Source organism: Schistocerca nitens, chromosome 6 (genome assembly GCF_023898315.1).
Source record: "Schistocerca nitens isolate TAMUIC-IGC-003100 chromosome 6, iqSchNite1.1, whole genome shotgun sequence".
In the NCBI taxonomy this organism is placed as follows: domain Eukaryota; kingdom Metazoa; phylum Arthropoda; class Insecta; order Orthoptera; family Acrididae; genus Schistocerca; species Schistocerca nitens.
In genome coordinates, this window is record NC_064619.1 from 169,313,303 (window position 1) to 169,339,292 (window position 25,990).

Genomic DNA, 25,990 nt, shown 5'->3' on the forward strand with positions numbered 1-25,990 from the left:
TGAACAATCACTAGCAAACATAATACAATACAGTCGGGCTGAAATTGGTCAGCTGAAAGACGACGGACCAGGGAGAAGAGTGCAAACGTGTAGAACTGCGACACTAATGCTGCAGTGGGGGTATAGCGAAACAATACTTACTTTTCGGACACGTCTCTTAATAAAGAAAGGTATTTTAGCCATACAGTAATGTGAATAAAGTTTTCTAGTGCAGAACACGATGCACTAACTCTTCCCCCTAAAAACGTCATGTAATGAATTTTCCACCTGTGTACCACCTATGACAAACCCACAAGACGCCAATATCTTTATGTATTTACACGCAATTCGGACATGGAATTAGTATTGTGACAATATGAGAGTTCGGAGTCACGTTTTAAACGTCAAGTGTAAATTATACATTAATTATAATCTTCGAGTGAGAGCTACGAACAGTAACTCAGACTGCCCATTTTTCTCAGTTACCACTGCACGCCTCCTTAGCGTGTTATTTTTAGCTACATGTGCATCATTTATTTCTGAATTTCGTGCCACCGCCAATTTGGATTCCACGATTGCAGCACTGGCTGCTTGAACAATGGCCCATACACATTAAGGACAGTGAGCACTCTTCTAAGTAACAAACGTTACGCAACGTAATTTTTAAAACTTTTACATTACAGGGTATGTATTGTACCCTGTTATTTGGTTGGCATTCAGATACTGTTTTATTAAAGAGAATATAACACAAATTATTTTATTTATCCAAAGACCATTTACACAAAGATATTTGACTTGACAATTGTTTAATTTTTAACTTTGTTTAAAGGAAATTTGCACACCCAACGACTTCATTATCACACTCACACGAGTGGACTGGCGCAGCAGTTAGCACACTGGACTCGCATTCAGGTGGATGACTGTTCACAACCCCGTCCGCGCATGCAGATTCAGGTTTTCCGTGACACCGCTAAACCACTGGCAGGACAGCTTCTTTGAAAAAAGAGCATAGCCAATGTCCTTCCCCATCCTTTCGTAATCCGAGTTTGTGCTGCTTCTGATTTCCTCACTGTCGCCTGGGCATTAATCTTTCATTATGTTTCCACACGAACTACACTATCAAATGATTTACTTTTAACGAATTAAACACTTTTCAGCAGTGTAGTTTCCAAACTTATTTTATTTGACTACCAGTTTCAACGTTCTGCTACGCTACCTTCAAGGCCCTTGACCGACATGTAGGAAGTTGTACCTCAGTTCCTATTGAATCAGGGGCCAGCAATACTGGTACTAGTTACTAGATTTGTGCTATACCGATCACTTCAACCATCATCAATCGGCAGATTTATACCATATTGAACCGTTCAGTCCTGAAGAAGACATCAACACCTAAAACCGGCTGCAATTATGTGTTAAAAGTTTTCGGGGAATTTGGCTTAATTAAGATAGTAATTCTGTGTAACTAAAAGACGAAACAGTTAATTTAAATAGTTCTTGGTATTATAATTTTGATTACAAGAAAGAAAAAAAAACATGTTTCCGCCCGGGATCGAACCGGGGACCTTCCGCGTGTTAGGCGGATGTGATAACCACTACACCACGGAAACAACTGAAGGTGAGTTGCTCTACTTGCGTATTTCTAGAAGCGCGTGAGTGCGTGTGCGTGCTCGCGTGTAGCAGAGAGAGAGAGCTATAAATCTTGTGATTAATTTTTGTTGTTTGCAACACAGCACTGTAATGAAAATATCTGAAAATCCGTGATCGTGGAATGGGCCATATCTCTAGTCTCCCGTAAACTTAAACATTTTCTGCAGTCTTTACCTTTCATTAGAGAAATCAGCGTCATGGGCGTAAGTAGGTTACAGCAGGATTTACTAAAACTGTGTGTCGCGGAACACTGTGTTTCGCGGAACACAGTGATCCACAGGAAGTGAATAATTGTTCCGCGACAACATAGGCGGGTCTTTCATCCGGCATTTTGACGATTCTAACTATTATTTTACAATTTTACTTTTATTTCTGTGTTATTAGTTACAATTTAAAATTGAAGCGATCATTGAATAAAACAAGTTCCTCATTTTTCAAATTTTATTACTCTTCAAAATAAGCAAGGTGTTCCATCAAAGTAGCAGGATTGTCTAAGTGTTCCATCATACGAAAAGTTTGGGAATCGCTGGGCTACAGTTATGGGAGACCTGGGAGGGGGGGGGGGGGCGCAAGTATATGAAGTGGGGCTCCCTCCAGCTGCACACCTGCCATCAAGGACGTAGCCATGATTTTGCCAAAGGTGGGGGTCCAACTTATTACAGAGGGCCTTAAAAAGGATATTTTTCATTTGTTATTTTCTTAATTTTATGAACATTTCCTTTCGAGAAGCCTACATACAAATACTATTTGGTTATAAATTTAAGCAAGAAAACCTCATACAAACCCAAAGTAGTACACATCAGTCATAACATCGCATTGAATCCCAAAACTATGTTTTTGTATCCTGTAACAGTACATGAGGTAGAGAATGCCATCAGCAAACTAAAAAATAAATTATCCTGTGGCACCGATTGCATTCCAGACAAAATCATTAAACACAGCGGATATATTACTCCTCTTCTTGTAGATATAATTAATGCATCTTTCAGTACTGGTACTTTCCCTAGAAAGCTGAAACAATCAATTATAAAACCATTATACAAAAATGGGAATCATTATGATGTAAAAAACTACAGGCCTTTATCAATGTTATCTTGTTTTTCATAAATTATAGAAAGAGTAATGTATGGAAGACTCTATACTTTCCTAAAAAAAGTGGAATATTGGTCAATGAACAAAATAGCTTTCGAAAGAATAGATCAACTGAAACAGCTATATACAACTTCCTAAAACTTGTCCTAAATTCCATAGACAATAATGAAGTAAATTGTGGGGTCTTTTCAGATTTATCAAAGGCCTTTGACGTTATTGATCATAAACTACTGCTCAAAAAACTTAGTTGCTATGGAGTCTGTGGTACTGCTCATGCATTGTTTAAGTCATATTTATCTGGCAGATGCCAGAAAGTAGAAATAGTTCATGATGGAAAGTCATACTTTTCTGGTTATAAGGAAGTTAGTTATGGGGTGCCCCAAGGTTCAGTGTTGGGACCCCTGTTGTTCTTGATCTTTATAAATGACTTGCCAAACTATTGAACAAAAGCTGATTGTGTACTTTTTGCTGATTATACAATTCTCTTTATTAAAGCTCAGAATGAAACTGACCTTAACATGAAAATTGAAACAACAACAGTTGAAGCAAGTAAATGGTTCAGGGACAACAGTTTATTTGTGAATGAGAAAAAAACATGGATGAATTACAGACATGTTTCAAATAATGTGAAGCCCAATCTAACTGTGAAGCTAGGCTAACAGAATATACTACAAACGCCAAATACAAAATTCTTAGGAATTTGGTTAGATGAGCATCTAAAGTGGGACAAGCATATAGATGTGCTCAATAAAAAGTGAAGTAAATGTTGCTATGTATTTAGAATGCTCAAAAATTGCTGTAGTGATCAAACAGTACTGTGTACATATTATGCATTTATCAATAGTCTTTTGCGATATGGTGTCATATTTTGGAGTAATTCCAGTCAGGCAAAACGCTCTTTTATTATTAAAAAACGAGCGATAAGAATCATAAAAGGAGCTGCACCTAGAGATCCATGTAGGGAATTTTTCAAGGAATATAAAAATCATGACTCTTCCATCCATTTACATCTATGAAAGTATATGCTTTCTGAAGTCTCACCCCCAGCTTTCTTCTTTAAACAGTGAGTTCCATGACTATACAACAAGACAGAGTAATGAATTAGAGTAATGAATTTCACAGAGAAATGCATAAGAAAGCCCAGTACAACAAGAGTGCAATATACCACCCGAAAATTCTCTGTAGTGCTCTTCCCTTAAAAATTAAAAGGATTCAGAAGCTGAGCAGTTTTAAAAGTGAACTCAAAAGAATGTTAATTAGTAATAGTTTTTACAGTGTTAGTGAATACATGAATTCTTCAGAAAGATAGCGTGCCTTCACCTATCTTATAAGTCACTCATATACTAACTTGTGTCGTGGGGTAGACACTTATGTACACACAAAAACTAATTTGTCAATATAGAGTTTTATAATCATTGTTTCTTGTTGCCGTCCATTATACACAGAATATATATAACTTATTTGTGTCCTATATTGTTACAAATTTATATCATGTAAGCTATAATTGTTTTGCCCATATATCTAATTCAGATTGTTCACTGATATTTTTTACATAATATGTTGTTACTCATATTTTTTCTGTATGTAACGTATGACAAATCCCATATCATTGTACATGATAAAATGGGTGCTCAATCAATCAATCAATCAATCCAATCAATGTGTAATACACAGTGCACATGCAGCTGAGAAATGCCCAAATGCACCGTCAACTATAACTTTATTTGGCAGTATCATAACTTCACTCTATTGTCGAACAAATTAACATTCTAAAACACTGCATTGCTCTTGGCTGTAAAAAAATAAATTGCTCAGGTTTCTTATATAAGGTTCATTATCACACAGCAAAAGAATCTTAACGCCAAAATGAACAACACAATGTTAAAATATCTTTTGACAACAGCTGTATTTCTCCTACAACAGTCTTTTATTTAAATGTATGGTTTATCTGAAACTAAGTCAGAATTCCTTCAGCACATCATAAGCTCCCAGGTTCCTCAATTCAGTCTCAAAATTTTACTTAAGTATCTTTCACTTCATCAATATTCTTCAATTTCCTTACGTTATCAAGACCTATTTTAAATAATTTCAATCAGTCTTCTAATGTATGCGACCTCATAAATCAGTTTGTATTTGTCTATGGTAATGATTATGTTAATAAAGGCCTCTATGCTGTACAACATACATTATTGTTCGCATAACTTATATGCAAACACGTCAGGGCTGTGATGGTTAGACTTGGTGTTGCAAGGATATTCAGATTATTACAAATAAGACATTTTACTGTAGAATATTGTTTTTGTAATAAAACTTGAAGACACGATATATCATACGTCTTTGAAGAGATGTTTGCTCGCTTTTGATGCAGCTCTTTTCATTTAAGCATCTTTATAGGAATTGGTATCTTTCAGGAAAAAAAGGAATTCGGAAGGAATTGGCTGTGGCCTACGGTATGGGACCAACCTCGGTTTCTACCTAAACATAAAATGGGAAACCACAGGAATCCATTTCTGGATTGCAGAAGGATGGATTCGAACCACCTCACCTCCAAATCCAAATACAGGGATAACTAGCTCAGTGCATCAACGGGCAGGACTACTTTGTTCCGTGGCGAATTTGGAAAAAATCTGTTGTATACAGTTTCAAAATAAAATAGATCACAACAAAAGGTGGAATTTTGATACTATCTGTTTTCCCTTTAATTGTACATGTTTGGTCATTTGATAGACCGTAAATTCAAGCGTATTTTAATATTTAATTGTGCACAGATTTGCTGGCTTCAGTTGTTATATAGTATGACAAGATAATAAACAGCATTTGGCCATAGAGGATGGGGATAGGGCACAGTCGTCTCGGACGAATTGAAGCAGCCCACAGAAAAAAATGTTTTACAAATGAAGATACGAATGAACTGTAGAACGAGCTGTCATCACACACCCCTTCCACTCTCCACAAACCCCTCCCCATTGCTCCTTATCCTGACTGGTTTTCATAACTGAGTGCTGTCCAGGCGACCAGACTGGGCTACATTTAGCCATTTAGGCTGCTAATGACAGAATTTCGAGTAATTGTTTCAACGGAATGAGGAGCATCGTTTCAAACCGTATTAAATGCTGCCGAGGGCAAAATACAGGCACTCCTTTACAGCACTATGCTATGACGCAAGTGCCAGGAGCGACGAAGACTTTGCCAAAATGTGGTCCCGTCAGACACTTCACTCGCTAGAACGAGGCTTGTGGCTGCAGGACTCGCCGCCTCAGCCGCCACCGTCCCGGCCGCTGTCGGCCCCACCGCCTCTGCTGCATCACCAGCTCCATCTCTATCTCTATGGCGGCCATTGGCTCCCATTCCTCTGGCTACTGGGTCGGAGCCGGAAGCTGCCAACACTTCTCACCAGAGCCATTCCTGAAGCCAGGTAGCTTTGACTGAATGGTGCACCCTGCCGGTTGTTAATCCCACCCCCCCCCCACCCCCCTCCCTCCTCACTGCAGCCAGTGTCACCGAAGGACTGGACACAGTCTCATCATTGTGATAGACTTAACGATTCTGCGGCTAGTTGCAGTTCCCTCTCCCATCCTATTGTAGATGGACACGATATTAGTCATGCAACGCCACAGCTGAACTATGAGGTGATTGAGGATGCATTCGATGGGCGCATCAGAAACAAATACTCAACATCCGTGTTATACCACCATTAAGTGCAGTGCTGTGCTATGTTGTGAACTAACACATCTCCACAAACTGGACTCAAGCACTGAGGAGACAAGTATCGTCTACATTTGGAGAAAACTGGCGTGGTGTAACAGAGCAGCTAAGTGGTTTCATGATTGCACCTTGGGTGCTATACAGGCCAAGTTGTCCGAATTGGAAGTCACAGATTTATGTAAAGCACTCAGACAAGTACTACGTCTTCACATCCATACACATCTTTGATTTATGTGGACCCCCATTTATCGGATCAAACTTTGTAAGGATATAGCTGCAAAGCAACCAAGTATTTATGTCCAAAATAAGAAAATACGATCCTTGTCTTGCATAACCAATATTTGCTTGTGAGAGAAGTTACAATTACAAGGATCTTCCCATCGACCATCTAAACATGGTGTTTGCGATAACATTCATAAGTGTTATAATTTTCAAGGTATGGACTACTCTTTTAAGATCCAGGACATTCTTAAATCTGCGGCGCAGCATACCTGGATATCAGTTCAGGGTTTATGGCCTGAAAGAGAACAAGCCAAATAAAGATGGTATAGTTACAAACAAAGCTGTCAGACCCCTTTATTTCCCTGAGTTTGCCAATAAGCATAAGCTGTTCTCCAGTGGAAGCAATAAAAATAATACTCATCTCTATGTACGGATCAAAGATGTGTCCTGACTCCATTCATTACAACTGAGTAAACAAACTACTTATCTCTGGGTTTCTGCAAAAAATGATCTCAAAAAATATTTTTTTAATCAATGAATAACGCACTTTTCGGCAAGGCAATGGAAAATTTGGGATATCACCATAATATTCCTTAAGAAGAAACTGGGATGGGCATTATAGGGTAAGGAAATGTATCGCCAGACCAAATTTTAAACAGGTGATCATCTTCCATAAGATATTCATTGCTGTGAAGATAGTGAAGACTGCAGTAGAGTTTGTTAAGTCCGTCTAAGTACATATTAAACCTTTAGAAACTCCTCATGCACCGATTCCTTTAAGAGTTCGCGAAAATTCATTTCACTTATACAAAGTTACTTTAATGGATACAGACAACATCTATTGACTGAAGGGCTGCGAGCCATATGAATTAATGAGGTTACATACCAATGCCTTTGAGACGTCTACCTTTGTGGCCAATAAGCCTTACATTATTGTTCCACAGAGGCAACAGCCTCGCCACAGTGGTAACATCGGTTCCCATCAGATCAACAAAGTTAAGCGCTGTCGGGCTGGGCTAGCAGTTGGATGGATGACCATTCTGGCTGCCGAACGCTGCTGGCACGCGGGGTGAACTCGGCCCTTGTGTGAGAAACTGAGGAGCTACGTGGCTGAGTAGTAGCAGCTCTGGTCTCTTACACTGACATACGGCTGGGGAGCAGTGTGCTGACCACATACCCCCCACCCCCCCCTAATATCCACATCCACTGACTGCTGTGGACTGAGGATGACCACTCGGTACAATTGGGCCCTCATGGCCTGTTCGGGCGTAGTTTTTTGTTGTTCCACAAGCCTTTTAGAAGCTGAGGCGAATGGGTTACCAATTGAGTTTGTGCACATTACAGCCAACATGTATGCCTATCCCACACTGGGAGGTGGGCAAAAGGTGTGCACCTTGTGGCGGCAAGGACCCTCACGAGTGATGACTGCTTGCAGTGTGTGTTCACAGTACTCCACTGCAGCCGCAGCATATGGTGCAGCAAACTACGTAGTATTCAAACACAAGGGCTTGGGGTGTACACTGTGCTGCAATCTAAAGTCATTCTGTCGCCTCATGGCGATAAGTAGGTCATTTGTTAAGACAGAATTGAAACTAGCTTGTACTCTCACTATTCACCTGATGAGAGTGGTGTAAGAGAGTGATAGTGTGTGTGTGTGTGTGTGTGTGTGTGTGTGTGTGAGAGAGAGAGAGAGAGAGAGAGAGAGAGAGAGAGAGGTATTAAAGTTACACTTCCTGCAAGTCATTCAAGTCTAATTTTTAGTGTAGATATATATGTTGTTGACTGGAAAATTCTCAAATTCTGAAGATAGCAGGGGTAAAATAGAAGGAGCGAAAAGCTCTTTACAATTTGTACACAAACCGGATCGCAATTCAATTCAAGTGTCGAGGGGGTTATGAAAGGGAAGCAGTGGTTGAGAAAGGAGTGAGACAGGGTTGTAGCTGATCACCGATGTTATCCTATCTGTATGTGAGCAAGCAATGAAGGAAACAAAAGAAAAGTATGGAGTAGGAAATAAAATCCATGAAGAAGAAATAAAAACTTTGAGGTTTGCCGACGACATTGTAATTCTGTCAGACTCACCGAATGACTTGGAAGAACAGTTAAACGGAATGGACAGTGTCTTGAAAGGAGGATATAAGATGAACATAAACAAAAGCAAAATGCAGATAATGCAATGTAGTCGAATTAAATCAGGTGTTGCTTGGGGAATTAGATTAGGAAATGAGACACAAAGTAGTAAATGAGTTTTGCTATTTGGGGAGCAAAATAACTGATGAGGGTCGAAGTAGAGAGGATATAAAATGTAGACTAGCAATGGCAAGGAAAGCGTTTCTGAAGAAGAGGAATTTGTTAACATCGAGTATAGATGTGTCAGGAAGTCTTCTCTGAATGTATTTGTGTGGAGTGTAGCCATGTCGAGTAGTGAAACATGGGTGGTTGGTTGGTTGGTTGGATTAAAAGAGGGGCCAAAAAAAGGGACCAAACTACGAGGTCATTAGTCCCTTGTTTCGAGCAAAACAATGTAACAGGTGTGAGAATAAAACAAACTCAAAACGGAATGAAAGGAAGATCGCAAGACCAATGAAGGACAACGAAAATGTAAAAAGACGAAAGAGGACAAGGAAACCACACAAACACAAGAAACGAGATGAACAGATTAAAACAACAAAGCAGATTACCATGGCTGGTTGACCATGAGAATAAAAAAGGAGAAGCCAGCCACTCTGCAAGACATTAAAACCTCCACCCTAGAAGCACTAGAGTGGAGGGCACAGAGGGACAAAGGACATGCGCTAAAACTTAGATCAAATGGTAAAACCCACCCTCACGAATAAAACGTAAAACTATATCAGCTGATGAGGCGTTGTCAGATAAAATTAGCGGCAATGAGTCCAGTAACCCAAGATTTCGTCGCTGGGCAGTCAAAGTGGGACAGTGTACCAGAATATGAGCCACCGTCAACTGGGCGCCACACCGACACTCAGGCGGTTCTTCAAGGCGCAGGACGTAACTGTGGGTAGCGCAAGTGTGGCCAATGCGAAGCAGGCAGAGGACAACTGATTCCCTGCAAGAGGCCCACATGTAACACTTCCACACATTCGTAGTCTCCCTAATGACACGCAGTTTGTTGTGTGTACTGTTATGCCTCCCAAAGCCGAAAAAACTTGCGGCGTAGTACTGAACACCGGTCACCTGCAGAGAAGCTGATCTCCAAACTGGTTTCCGCATGGCCTGTTTGACCAGCCTGTCGGCAAGTTCGTTGCCTGGGATTCCGACATGACATAGGGTCCAGACAAACACCACTGAACGACTGGACCTGTCCAGGGCATAGATGGACTCCCAGATGGAAACTACTAAAGGATGGCAAGGGCAGCACTGGTCAATAGCTTGTAGGCTGCTCAAGGAGTCAGTACACAGAAGGAACGATTCCCCAAGGCACGAATGGATATACTGAAGTGCACGAGAGATGGCGACCAGCTCTGCAGTGAATAAACTGCGGCCATTGGACAAAGAAGGCTATTCAAAATGGCCATCAGCCATCGATCTGTCGGTGTAAACCACTTCAGCGCCCCAGAACACGTCAAGAATGGAGAGGAAGTGACAGTGGAGAGTGGCAGGAGAACAGTCTCAGGGTCATGCGAAAGGTCTAGACAAATCTGCGGCCTAGGTGTACACCATGGAGGTGTATGTATATGGATCTGGCTGGGAGGTAGTAAAGGGGAGGACTCCAGTGCAGACAAAACGGATGGCACGTGAACTGCAATCGTTAGCCCTGACCTGGGCCGCCGATGCGGGAGATGAACTGCCGTGGGTGGAAAAAGGATACGGTAATTCGGATGCTCAGCAGAACTACGAATGTGTGCAATGTAACTGGCGAGCAGTTGTGCACATCGGATCTGCAATGCAGGGACTCCGGCCTCCACCAGGAAACTGGTCACCGGACTCATTCTAAAAGCTTCTGTCGCTAGGTGAACGCCACAGTGGTGCACTGGGTCGAGTAAACGCAACGCTGAGGGCGCCGCCGAAACACAATTCAGACTCCCATAGTCAAGGTGGGATTGAACAAGGGCTCCGTAGAGCTGCAGCAGAGTAGAGCGATCTGCACTCCAGTTGGGTACTGAGGTGCTGTCAGTACTTCCCTTAAGCTGATGAAGGTGAAGTAGCCACGTCAATCAGGCGTCGAAAACCAATCCTAAGAATCGGTTTGTCCCCACTGCAGTGTGTCGATCGTCATGAAGGTAAATTTCTGGTTCCGGATGAAAGGTACAACGCCCACAGAAGTGCACAACACACGACTTAGCAGCCGAAAATTGGAAGCCATAGACGAAGGCCATGACTGCAAATTGTGGATGGCTCCCTGTAGTCGCCGCTCAGCAACACCAGTGCTGGTGGAGCAGTACGAAATGCAGAAGTTGTCTGCATACAGAGAGGGTGAGACGGACGGCCCTACAGCTGCTGCTAGACCGTTAATGGCCACTAAAAATAGTGATTCAATTCAGAGCCCTGTGGGACCCCATTCTCCTGGATATGGGAGGGGGGGTATGGGAGGCACCAACAAACACACACACACACACACACACACACACACACACACACACACACACACACACACACACACACACACGGAAAGTACGGGGCGACAGGAAATTCTGGGTAAAAATCGGGAGCGGGCCTCTGAGACCCCACCAGTATAATGTGAAAGGATATGATGTCTCCAGGTGGTGTCATACGCCTTGCATAGATCAAACAAGATGGCAACAAGGTATTGTCATGTGGAGAAGGCTGTACGGTTGGCAAACTCGAGGGACACAAGGTTATCAGTGGTAGGGCGCCCCTGGCAGAAGCCATCCTGACATGGGGCCAGTAGGCCACGTGACTCCAGGATCCAACCCAACCGCCGACACCATATGTTCCAGCAGCTTACAAAGAACGTTGGTGAGGCTGATGGGCCGATAGCTATCCACATCAAATGCGTTTTTATCGGGTTTGAGAACCGGAACAATGGTGCTTCCCCACCATTTCGATGGAAAGACCCCACGCACCAGATCTGATTGAAGATGATAAGGAGATGGCGCTTGTAGTCAGACGAGAGATGTTTAATCATCTGACTGGATCCGATCTGGCCCAGGAGCTGTGTTGGGGCAATGTGCAAGGGCACTGAGGAACTCCCACACTGTAAATGGGGCGTTATAGGGTTCACTGGCGTGTAGTGAACTAGAGGACTTTGGTTTAATCCGCCATTTGTGTTTGCGATAGGCTGGGGGTAGTTTTCCGACGCAGAGGCTCAAACACAATGCTCAGCAAAGTGCTCAGCAATCGTGTTTGCGTCGGTACATAGCACGCCAATGACGGTAACGCCAGGGACACCTGTTGGGGTCTAGTACCCAAAAAATCGTCTGATCGTCGTCCAGACTTGGGAAGGCGACGTATGGCACCCATTGGTCGACATGTACCTCTCCCAACACTCCTTTTTGCGTCGTTTTATAAGCTGGCGTACACAGGCACAGAGCCACTTAAAGGCTATCAGATGCTCTAAGGAAGGGTGTCGCTTATGTCGCTGTAGGGCTCGCCGACACACTGTAATTGCCTCAGCAACTTCCGGCGACCACCAAGGGACTGTCTTTCAGGGGGGCACCCTAAAGAGCGAGGGATTGCGTTTTCTGCCGCAGAACTATTGTGTTGGCCACCTGCTCAAACATCACATCGATGTTACCATGTGGGGCAGAGTCAACGGTGACATCTTCCGAGTCCACCTTGTTTAAAGCCCATCTGGGCAGGTGTCCATGGGCCTGATGCTGGGACAGTAACAGGAAGTGGTCACTACCACACAGGTCGTCATGTGCTCTCCAGTGGATAGATGGTATTAGTCCTCAGCTGCAAATTGATAAATCAGTGGCCGAGTAACTAGCTCGAGCCACACTGAAATGTGTGGCGGGCCCAGCATTTAAGAGGCAGAGGTCCATGTGAGACAGTGCAGTTTCAATATCTTTGTCTCGGCCAGTAAGCAGTGTCACCCCACAAGGGGTTATGGGTGTTAAAATCTACCAAAAGTAGGAAAGGTTTAGGAAGTTGATATCAGAGCAGCTAATGCATTCGTGATACTTCACCATCTGCAGGAAGATAGACATTGCAGACATATTTCCTGCTTCGCCCGTATTCTGACAGCCACAGCTTCGAGAGAGGTTTGAAGGGCCACGGTTTCACTACAGACAGTTATAGTCGCTATGGTTCCTGTAATATCCCTTATAGCTGCAGAGGGCAGGGGGTCCGCATTGTCAGGAACTAACAAGGGAACCTCCCCATCGCACCCCCCTTAGATTTAGTTATAAGTTGGCACAGTGGATAGGCCTTGAAAAACTGAACACAGATCAATCAAGAAAAAAGGAAAAAGTTGTCTGAAACTATGAAAAAATGTGCAAAATATACAAATTGAGTAGTCCATGGGCAAGACAGGCAACATCAAGGATAACGTGAGCTCAGGAGCGCTGTGGTCCCGTGGTTAGCGTGAGCAGCTGCAGAACGAGAGGCCCTTGGTTCAAGTCCTCCCTCGGGTGAAAAGTTTACTTTCTTTATTTTCGCAAAGTTATGATTTGTGCGTTCGTTCTTTGACGTCTCTGTTCAGTGTAATAAGTTTAGTGTGTGTTTTGCGACCGCACCGCAAAACCGTGCGATTAGTAGACGAAAGGACGTGCCTCTCCAATGGGAACCGAAAACATTTGTTCGCAAGGTCATAGGTCAACGGATTCCTCCACATGAAAACACGTCTGATATATTCTATACGACACTGGTGACGGCATGTGCGTCACATGACAGGAATATGTTGTCGACCCACCTAACTTGTACACTTGGCGAATGGGTAAAAAGGTTCTTCTACCTTGCCCGATTTAGGTTTTCTTGTAGATGTGATCCATCACTCCCAAAAAAGTGATGAAAACATAAGAGTTTGTCACATAAACTGCAACAAATGAATGCAACAGTTTCACAGTCGCACAGTTTTCCCTGTGCTCTCTCAAAACATATGTTTTCAACGTTTTCAAATTGTTCCGTGTGTAGACCGACAAATCCTACATATGTCCAAGCAAATCTGAACATGTCCTGGAATTTTGGAGAGCGAAGTTGATTATGTGTGAGTGCCTGAACTTTGATAATTGACACACGATCACGTAAACAATACTGCTCTGTGTACCTGTGCAACTTCGAAAAATAATCGTAAAAAATAAAATAAAAAATAAAAAATAAAATAAAAAATTCGCTCGAGTGAAGACTTGAACCAAAGACCTCTCGTTTCGCAGCTGCTCACGCTAACCACGGGACCACGGCGCTCCTGGGATCAAACTATCCTTGATGTTGCATATCTTGCACATGGAATACTCAGTTTGTATATTTTGCTTATTTTTTCCGTAGTTCCACACAACTTCTTCCTGTTTTCTCGATTGATCTGTGTTCAGTTTTCAAGCCCTATCGACTGTGCCAACTTATCACTAAATCTGAGGGGGGTGCGATGGGGAGGTTCCCTTGTAAGTTTCCTGGAGGGCAATGCAGAAAGCAGGTGTAAAGCTTAACAGTTGCCGTAGCTCAGCCAGTCGGTGGAAAAAATCACCACAGTTCCACTGGAGGATGACATCATCATGAGACTCCGAAAGCAAGGAACATTCAATGCGGCAGTTTATGCCTCAGTGTCACCTGCTGCAACCGACTTTTTGCCTGAGCAGTATGTATCCACTGTGTCTGAGGGTCCAGCGAGATCCAGGAACTCAGCAGACGCCAGAATCTCCAGCCCATCCTCAAACACATAGCTGGTAGATAGCGGTGGTGTGGGTGCCACCGCAAGTTCCTTGTTCTTAGGGGTCTTCTTTTTCGATTTCTCGTGCTGTTCCTTGGGTTTCGCTGGCTGGGAGGACTTCACTGAATCAGTCTCCGGAACTGAGGATGAGTGTGAAGCCCTACGACCAGATGCTCTTGGGCTCTTCAGCCACTGGTGGGTGTCATCTTTCCCACTAGCAGAAACCTGGGAAGGGAGTGACCGAACAGACCCCTTCCTAGTGAGAGGAGCTGTAGAAGCCTCATGCTTCTCAGGCTCAGAAATGGGGACTGAAATCCCTGATGGTTGGGGAAATGTTGCTCCGAAGTATGTGGTGCGGGAGTAACAGGGAGGGAATTGCCCCCCCCCCCACCATCAAGGGGATCGGTGTGGTCTCCTGGTTCTGAGAGGCGACAGGAATTCGAGGAACTGATGGTGGCGAAAACTGCTCTCATAGTGGTGGCGTATGAAATCATAGCCACAGGATGTAGGTGCTCAAATTTCCTCAGTCGGTCCATGGTCTTATATCCATGATTTTCCTCTCTTTCTGTAAAATCCTGCCGCCTGGCGAGCAAGGTGATTGATGCTCTCCGCAGTTGACACAGAAAGGAGATGGGGTGCACAGAATACTGGCATGTGATGGACGTACACAATCTCGACAGGTGGGGCCGGAAGTACAGCAGGAAGACTTATGACCAAACTTCCAGCACCGCATTGGGGGAGGGATATAGGGCTTTACATCACAGCGATAAACCATCACCTTGACCTTCTCGGGATATGTGTAACCCTCGAAGGCCAAGATGAAGGCACCGGTGGCAATGAGCCCTCTACCTCCTCCAACTTGTCCTACAAATCACAAAAAGAGGCTTCATGGACATGAAAGATACGCCATCAACTCTCGTACAGACGAGATACTGGGGCGAATAAGCTTCACTGCCATCCTTAGCCTGGCGTTCCTCACATGGTGTGTCCATAGAGGGGAACGACTTGAGGTCATATTTCTTAGTACTGTAATTAGACTGCTCACTTAGAGACTGCTGGCGGCAGACCACCAGCAAGAGAAGATGTACTACGCTTCGTGGCGTGTCATCCGCCCTGATGCCACCCACTCCGACCAGGGGCCCTCTCCAAGGGCGCCACCCAGCCACAGCAAAGGCCACCTGGCAGGATGGCCATTGTCAGGAGTCCCAATGCCCCAGGGTGACAGGCATCTACTCCTTAGCGTAAGTGGGGAGTTAACGGTGCAGGCATCAGCAGAGCAATACCTGTGTTAGGGGGCTACAACCACCACAATGGACTGGCTACCATGCTAGATATGAGGTACAAGTTAGTCCATGGTGATTGTCGGCACAGAAAGTGACACTGTATAGTGCATGGTGGAAAACGCACCCAGGAAGGTGTCCTCACCCAAGAGATGGAGAATGTGTGGGACTGCAATGCGACGACGAGAAAGTGGGCTAAAGATCTCAATGCACGATGGAAACAATGCACCATGTAAGGCGTCCTTCCCCAATTGGCTCGCTCTTCGGGAAATTGTTAAAAAATGGAGGTCAAACCCCACAGGGGACCATGACAAAGGCCAAAACGTGTGAGACTCCTTTTAGTTGCCTCTTATGACAGGCAGGAATACCTCGGGCCTATTCTTACCCCCAGACTCACAGTGGGGGAGGGTGAAACTTTGATGGTAACTAGTTTAGACAAGGTGGTGCTACAGAAGAATGCTGAAAATTAGAGGGGTAGATCACATAACTAATGAGGAGGTACTGAATAGAATTGGGGAGAAGACGAATTTGTGGCACAATTTCACCGGAACAAGGGATCGGTTGGTAGGACACGTTCTGAGACATCAAGGAATCACCAATTTTGTATTGGAGGGCAGTGTGGAGAGTAAAAAATCATAGGAGGAGACCAAGAGATGAATACACTAAGCAGATTCAGAAGGATGCAGGTTGCAGTAGTTACTCTACGATGAAGAGGACTGCACAGGATAGAGTAGCATGGAGAGCTGCATCATGCCAGTCTCTGGACTGAAGACCACAACAACAACATATTTAATGCCAAGCCCATTGTAAACAATTTTGAATATTTTCAACTGAATCAATGCCATCCATAGAAAAATTTTAAATATTTTTAGGTAGTGTGTGCCCCAGAAATTCTACATGCTCATCCAGTGCTTTTTTTGCAGTTTCTTCCATAACCAAATTCTTTCTATCTGTGAGAACTGAATAAGTTAATTTAGTTACCAGATGTGTCTGCCGTTGTTTACAGAAAACGTGTCTCTCACTACACTGCATATACATAAGGGATTTGGAAGACATCACAGATTTCAATAAGAGTGCTACTAAGGAGGTGAAGATTAAGGTGAAGAATAACAAAATATCTGTACTGACTGCATGGGGTTTCACCTATCAGAATGCATGTATTAGGTTATGGGAGCATGTGGCACATGATCCTGTCTGCTTCCAGAAAAATATAGGAAATATGTGTAAAATTATATCTCCTGTTCTTGAGGAGAATCACAAACATAGTATCTGGACAAAGTTGCATTTTGTTTCACTAACAGTGCACACAGGGTGAAATCAGTAAAAGTACATAGAATGTAAGGTAAACTTTCTTCTTCTTCTTCTTCTTCTTCGAGTCAATGGAGAGAAGGGCACATTGAATTCAAAGCCGGTAATAGCTGCTTACTTGAAGATACGATGCTCCCATAGGACCACCTCCTCGCCTTTGACATAGATTATGGAGTGTGGTCAGAGAATTGAAGTGATGCCACAATTTCTTTATATTGTTTACCAGGATCGTCCAAGTGAATTTCATGAAGGAAACCTGTTAACCACTTTGCACTCTTTGTTTTAGCACACTTCACATCTTTGGAAGCCCTCCGTGATGCAATGCTAGCTGAGAATTTCTATTATATCATCTGTGTATGCTATGATTGCAATATCTTTACATATGAACTTTCTGCACTCATCATCATAGAAAATCTGAGCATCTGCAATGATGTTCACACCTTGAGACGACATTTTGAAACGCTTTGGGTATGACAATACCTGTTCATTTCTGCAGCTCGTTGCACAGCACCAGTGAGAGAGTAATAGTTGATCACACAGTCATGTAGAACTGAAGCATATGCCACAGTGAGTTCTGGAAAATTTGATGAAGTTTCAAATTCAATTGATATATCTACTGGTCCTGATTTAATATTCTAATTCCTTTTTGAGCAGTCTATAATAATGTCTGGCGTCAGGTCCTTGAATTTCTTGGGCTGAGTACACTTCATTCCCCTTCAACATCCTCATAGTAAAAAGGATGGAATTCCGCATACGTATCACATGCTAGACTGTGTACATTTTCATCCTACTGTAGCAGTAAATTATCACAGGATACAATTCCAAATTAAAGTAGAATGTGGCATTAGTTAACCTCCAATTGTCAAATGGAGTGGAATCATTTGCTATATTTCCCCTTCTATCTGTAATGCAAATATGATGAATCTTTGTGTCTCCAGCTGAAAAGAGGTTTCAATAGTCCACGTTTATCTGGTTGCTGTTGGTATCAAAGCGTACTCAAAAAGCTCCTACATACCATAACTTAATGGCAGATATGCACCCACTCTCAGAACTTTAAACCTTTTAAAACGCTCGTCCACTACAATGAAGTGAGGCATTTTCATGTTACTTTAATGATGGTGATATTCTCTTGGGGTCCTTCACTATATGAGTTATCTGTTGCACTCCATACCAGAGTAAGTTTCTGTTTAGCTTGTATAATAATTCACCACATGTCGTCCAAGTACACCATGCAAGCAGTGTTAAGAGGTATGCAGACAGTGGATCTCTTTTACTCTTCCACTGTCCTACTCACTGACTTGTCTGTGAACCATCCTGCATATTTTAAACCTCTGGCGAGGCAGAGACTGTTTTAAGGGTTGATGCTGGGATTACATTACATGTACGGTCTATCTCAGTCCCGTTAAGTCCATGTCTTAACTGAAAAAAGAATGCTAAACCATTACGTGTAAACTTCGACCCCACTGTAAGAGAACCATCCTTTTTCCTAAATACCCCATCGAAATATATGAAACTATTGCATGGGAGGGTTAGAGCGTCTTTGTGCTGGACAACAATCCTAATTTCGTCTTCTAGTTAAATGTGGTTTAAGCATAAGGTTTATGGGAGAAGTATTCGTGGGTTATGACTTTTCATCACATTCTACTTGGACCGTTATATTGAGCGACGTCATTTAAGGGTTTAAAGTCTACTGATTAAGGAACTTTGAATTCGCACGTTATCACCTTGCTGTCCTGATGTGGAGGGCTGTGTGCCAGTTTGTAACCTAACACACCACCTGTCTTACATGTATTCGCAAGATTATTTCCCTGCCACAAAAATCAGCAAGTTGAGCATTTTGGTCCACAATACAGGGTGTTACAAAAAGGTCGGCCAAACTTTCAGGAAACATTCCTCACACACAAAGAAAAAAAATATGTTATGTGGACATGTGTCCGGATACGCTTACTTTCCACGTTAGAGCTCATTTTATTACTTCTCTTCAAATCACATTAATCATGGAATGGAAACACACAGCAACAGAACGTACCAGCGTGACTTCAAACACTTTGTTACAGGAAATGTTCAAAATGTCTTCCGTTAGCGAGGATACAAGCATCCACCCTCCGTCGCGTGGAATCCCTGATGCGATGATGCAACCATGGAGAATGGCGTATTGTATCACAGCCGTCCACAACACGAGCACGAAGAGTACATTTGGTACCGGGGTTGCGTGGACAAGAGCTTTCAAATGCCCCCATACATGAAAGTCAAGAGGGTTGAGGTCAGGAGAGCGTGGAGGCCATGGAATTGGTCCACCTCTACCAATCCATCGGTCATCGAATCTGTTGTTGAGAAGCGTACGAACACTTCGACTCAAATGTGCAGGAGCTCCATCGTGCATGAACCACATGTGTCGTACTTGTAAAGGCACATGTTCTAGCAGCACAGGTAGAGTATCCCGTATGAAATCATGGTGGTGAATCAAGGAAGTACAGTACATACTGACGAAACTAAAATGAGTTCTAACATGGAAATTAAGCGTTTCCGGACACATATCCACATAACATCTTTTCTTTATTTGTGTGTGAGGAATGTTTCCTGAAAGTTTGGCCGACCTTTTTGTAACACCCTGTATACACACTTCCAGATAGCCCAATGTCTGAAGTGTCACTGGGAGATATATAGCGTTAGCAGGTATCTCAACGATCTTCTACTCTGATCCAACTGACAGGAAGAATCCGTAAATTATATGAACCAATCTGTTGTTGAGGTGGGTTCGTTGCGAAGTTGTGCTCGACACGGACTGTAGTGACGGTGACAGGGTTGCCACAAGTATCCCCCAAGTGAAATTTCCTGATATTTCCCAGATTTCCAGCCAAGTTTTGGCATATTTCCCTGACAAATTTTGAGATAAAAATTGACAAAAAATTTAAGAACTTCCGTATTTCTAAATCTGTCAGCAATAATCTTAAGTACTAGCAACATATTTTTAATGAACTGTTTTTAGGTAGAAGAAGCAAGCCAAACGGTATGTGTGTTTCATTAAGACCATTGAAATTTTATTTCAATTCAACGAATCATTTGGTGACAAGAATATGCATTTCAAGTGGTTCAAATGGCTCTGAGCACTATAGGACTTAACATCTGAGGTCATTAGTACCCTAGAACTTAGAACTACTTAAACCTAACAAACCTAAGGACATCACACACATCCATGCCCGAGGGAGGAGTCTAACCTGCGACTGTAGCGGTCACGCGGTTCCAGACTAGCGCCGAGGACCGCTCGGCCACAGTGGTCGGCAATATGCATTTCCTTGGAGTCGTAAGACAGATTTAAAATACCTACACTAATTTCAGAAATAACCTCAGTAAAAAGTAATTCTCTTGAAAGAAGTGCGTAAGGCGGGGAAGAGTTGAGTAACGAACATAGTAGAGCCAACATTTTATTGGCGGTCGCCCATAGTGTTCGTTCACTGTCGGTTACTACTCACTGTGATATGTCTTATTTTACAGGTATTGTATGATTTTTCTGTGAAGAAATACGAGTACATAGCGTACAAACTGCCAGCGAGTGCTACAAATTTATTCTTCTGTTCGCACATACTTTCTAATGCATAAATTACTTCTGAAGAGCCAAAATGTACTACAATAAATAAAATATCTATGAAACACCCCACTGCACAATGTACTTGCGGTGAAACCGTCGCAACTCCTGAAATCCATCGCCCACGTCCTCTGGCCTGGCGAGGAGCACCACAGTCCTGGGTCCATGGATAAACCACGAAAACCCGCCGCATTATGCCACACAAACAGACCCGGCCTGCAGCCAGATCGGTGAGCCTACATCCGACGGGCAAGGCCTACACATTAGTGGGAAATGATGGGCTTCAGATAGACAGCCCCGATCCAACAGATAAATTCTGTGAATACTCTACGTATCAACACTAATGAGGATAGGTATCAACTCACCTTAGATGATTGCCGAGCCGCAGACAGGCGCACATAAAAAGACACACACACACACACACACACACACACACACACACACACACAACTAAATTTTTGGACATTGCCTTTGTGAGAAAACAAAAGCACATAAACGTTCACACGATCATCATCAGACTCAACTCGTCAACAGCCTCAGAGAATCAGATCCAAACAAACCACTCTTCACACCTACTTGCCTCTCGTAGGCAGCTGCTAGGCTATCGGTGACAAGTGGTGGCAGCACTGACTGCAAGCTAAGGGGAAAAGCAGCGAGACTGAGGAGTAGGAAAGTGGCGCGCGTACTCAGCTGGGCCCAGCCTGCCAAGGTGCACATCTCAGTAAACAAACCATTTCATCTACTGAGACAAAAATGAGATTTTTCAGTTTTATTTTTCAAGTTTCCCTAATTTCCCTGACACGTTTGAAATTCCGTGATTTCCTGAACTTGTGGCAACCCTGAGTAAGTATACCGACAGTCTCATCAGGTCTGTAAAATTTACTAGAATCCTCCTCCGAAACCTGTCCTTTAGTGAAACCACGTAGTCGTCCGATTGTGTTTTCGTTGTTACAATCAATCATTACATTCACCATCATCATTTCTGATTTAAGTGCATTCATGTCTGCACGTAGCCTGATACCTTTTTCAGGCGGTTTTAAAAGTTTGATCAATATCGTATGCACCAGGTTCTATTTCCTCAACTACTTTTCTACCATCACTTTACAGGTGCAGTTTATTGTTAGCCTCTGTGACATTCAAAAAGCTGTTCTCTGTCTCCAGTCCAATCAGTGCAATACTCCATTCTCCAATGCTTAAATCAATCGGTGGAAACTAATTCGCATGTAATACTGACAATCATTCTTTTAAAGTCAGAGTATATGACATTGCATCTGAAACTCAAGTGTGATGACTGTTTAATTCACCAGCGTATACAGTATATCCTCCTTCATAAATGTCAGAATGAACGTGATGCGTAGATGACCACACAGTTAAGTATTAATGTCTTGACACCGTTGAAAGCTGTAGAATATTTGTCTGCTGGAAATACCTTAATTCTTCTCGAGGCTGCAAGTCAGCAAGTGAGTTGAAATAGCAGACGTTATTTGTATTCTTTTAACATACGTGTAACATACGCTTCCAGGTACTCCAAAAATAATCTTGCTTCGAAATTACACGGTCTTCAGTAATGTATTCCGTATAAACACACTACTGAATAAACACACTACTGAATAATGCAATGTTGAATTTTTTTCTAATGAACTTAAGCAGATCTATATTTGTAACCGCTCTATCCAGTAGGACGGCTGAGGTGCTTCTTTTTATTTACGAGGAGACTTACCCCTTCCTTGTACAGTTTCAGGTATAGTCCTTTCCTCATGGCTGCGGCTTCCATCACGCTGTTACGTCTTCTTGCTTCCTCTAGTTTCTCCTGGGAGTTCTCTGATTTCTTTACCGTCTTGGCAATAGCTGCAGCACCACCAGCCAGAGAACCCACTGCTGAGACACATGCAAGGAACGGATGGGGAAGAGAATAATTCCACCTGACATCTTAGGTATTGGCAGAGTCCTGGGTGCTTTAACTGCTCCTTTATGCTTCACAGCGCTTTTAGCTGCATACATCGCTTCCATGACACTTTTTTGAACACCCTGCTCCATCGTCGTCGTCCTTCAGAGTACAATATGCTGCATTCAGAATTTGCTTAAAATTCATTCCCAACAACTTTATTTTGCCAAGCACAGTTTCTTTCAACTGGAAATGCTTCAATATGTTGACCTATACCTTCTTCCACGTATTGCCTTCGCTCTATCAGCTAAAATTAGATATGCAGCGTGACGTCCTGGGAGAGAGGCGTTGTACTGGATTGTCATCTGAGCACTCATGTACGGTATTGCAAGACATTTCTTTCAATTCGAAGTCAGTAAACTGCACTTTAATGCTCTTCGTTGCATTTTAGATCTCTATCGTCACACACACCAGTCACTGTCTGGTGCTCCTATGCCTATATACGGACAGTTTGATCAACTAGCAATTAAATTATATGTGGAGGTGAATAGTGATTGTGTACAGGGAGCAACTGGTATCTTCCTATCCACCACATACACATCCTGACCTTACAGTGTTACTGGAATATTATTAGAGTCTGAGACAGGCTGGGTGTCTTCATTGACGAGTGGCATGGATAAAACCAGCTCCTTCTCCTGCTCCAACATGCTGACCAGATGCACTACAGGATCGCATGTGCTGGAGGCCACCACCTCTGTTGCAGGTCCAGACATGCTGGAGGCCACTTCCAGTCCTAACAAGTTGAAGGCTACTACTGCTGCTGCAGCTCCCAGCAGGACGGAAGTTGCAGCCACTTGTACAGGCCCTGCCTGACAGGCAGGAGGTCACATCTGCAGGTCCTGACACATCACTGCACAAGGAAGAAGAATTATGTCCAATAATAATATCAACTACAGATAAACAAAAACATGTAATGCCTACTTACATTTCCACTTTTTGCTATTCTCCTGGGAGCACTGGATGATGATCACCACCACCACCACCACCACCACCACCACCAGATCCTTCCACTAACTGAGGCCGGTAAGCTACTGCGCCGCCTTATATCCCTGAGATCACGATCATGTGACCAGATACCACAATCTCATTGCTTCCCGCCTATTTTTCACTCAATGTCAATTTAGAGCGCCCTCTGCTGTTGGTAATGTGAACTAGGTCAGCAGGTCTCCACATGTCAAAGTAAACACAAACAAAGGAAAAAGTTTTGGAAGCATTTTCCAACAGGATAACACTCCAAAACATAAAATAAAAAAGAACCCTATATCCTTCCACAGCAACACCTCAGCACACACTGACTTATTCTTCCCGCCAATTTTTTTCCAAAAGGGCTGTGAACAGACGAAAGGAGAGAAGTTGAGAGGGGGAAGGGTGGGAGGAGAGTATGGGAGGGAGAATGCGTGGTGAGGGCTGGATATGTCCCACAGAGAGGAGGAAAGACCCTTCGATAGGTTGGGCATTTCCCAGATGGGGAGGTTGTAATTAACCTATCAATTTAATTAGTCAATTAATTGTATATCAATTTGATACTGATAGTGGCGTTGTATAGGCTTTGCCCACTACTGATAAGTCTTCGGTATTAAAGAGTTTTTGTACTGAAATTGAATTAATATGCTAGGAGAAGGAATGTCATTACCTCCATATGACCTCCTCCAGAAGTCAAATCTATTGAACCGTCTAGGCTTGCATTGTACCCGCCACTCAAGGCAAATGCTCTGCCACACTCTCTACCGAAACACTTGCATTTTTCTGTTTCATTCTACATATCCAGTTAACTGATGTTCCTATCCCATTGAAGATTGACGTTTAATTTTGGTACACCAAGTAAATATCTTTCCACCAGATTGGTTTCCAAAACAGTCTCACTATTTTATCGTAGCCTTGTTACGGCCCTGCTGTTATCTTTGAATAGCTTTTTTATTGTGTGTTTTTATTTTCCGGTCATCCTAGTTAAGCAAGTAACATACCGCGACATGACTCAGTTGCCAGCAACAGAGTGGTCCACAGCAACCCATGCCATGGGTGCTTGTCAGTTTGAGACGAGGCGACTGGAGAACCGTATTGTATTCGTCCCCAGTAAGTCAAATGTCAAGAAAACCGTTTAATGCCGCGAACCAACACACATCAAACACCAGCAGGCAGATGATAATTCATGAACCAACACTGAGTTCCGCCTATGTGCGGCGCTCAAAACATACGCGTCAAATCGACTGTACCTTTCTGTGAAATCAAATTTTCACAGGCACGTATATTCGATGAATGTGGAAATCTTAAGACTGCAGTTACATTAAAAATTATTTGATTTTGCAAACCAGTCATCGAAACTATTTTTGACAGTGAGCCAGTCCGCTTTGGAGATGCAATAATTTTATAAACTTGCAATTACTGTAAATCAAAAACTTGTAATTACTATAAATCAGAACACAAATTATACTCGCTTGTATCGACATTGTTAGACGAGTCGCGTGTTTTAAGACACGATGGTAACAATTTTGAAGGACATATCGTAAGAAATATTACATTTTGTAAGATTTTTTAACGATTGTAGATTAATTGCAAACAATAAGCTGTTTTTTAGTCTTGAAACTAAATTTCCATCATAGGCTTCTTGTTAATGGAATAAGCCCCGATTTGAATGCTTTGTTTCATATGACAGTCATGTAAGGGGGGTCAGTTTTTCTCTTTTGTCCCAGTGTAGATCTTATTCTCCATCCCAGCACAGGACGCCCACATTTACTTGGCTTCATGTCCCCTAGTACTGAAGTCGCTGGAATCAGGGCTGCTAATACAACGCCCGGAAAAAAAGTGAAGAACATTGTTGACTTTGCCGAATATCAATGTAACTCTGTACACATACATGAGGCATCAGCAGGTATGTAAATGATTGTAATTGCAATTTTCTGTGACAGGTTGAACGACCTCCCAAATGCATTGTTGTTCGTGTTTAGTGTTGCCATGCTTGGTTGGAAATGTAAGAGCGCGAACAGTGTTAGGGATCGAATATGTAGCTTTGTGTCATCCCGAACCACTGGTCGATGACTAGCAGCCGCCAGACTAAAGAATTACGCGCAGGCTGCCGTTATAACAGTAACAAAGTTGAGTTTGGAATGATGGAGTGACACGCAGGCATGAACTGCTAGTGAATGACGTCGCATTGTGTTCGCTGCTACGTAACATCTCTTCTACTGAAGAAGCTCTTAAGGTATGCATTTTAGAGCCCATGTTTACTGGACTCTCTTGCTTCGTTACAGTCATGTCCACGAATTCCGCCTGTGACACCCTGTATATCTGTCTGTCGCCAAATACGTACGTATTACATACTGTTACTTAACTAACAGGTGGACATGGACTGGCACAGCTTGTAATGGAGCGTTTAGAGGCATCTGATTACTCGAAATGTCTGAACATACACTATCTGGTAAGAATTCTCTAGACACTTATGT

General features: G+C 43.0%; 1 non-coding gene across 1 annotated transcript; it reads right to left on the reverse strand.

Moving 5' to 3' along the window:
• Nucleotides 1-1,513: 1,513 nt before the first annotated feature.
• On the reverse strand, nt 1,514-1,586 carry Trnav-aac (transfer RNA valine (anticodon AAC)). The gene has a single exon. It is a non-coding gene; the product is annotated as a tRNA-Val (tRNA).
• Between the last annotated feature and the right edge of the window lie 24,404 nt (nt 1,587-25,990).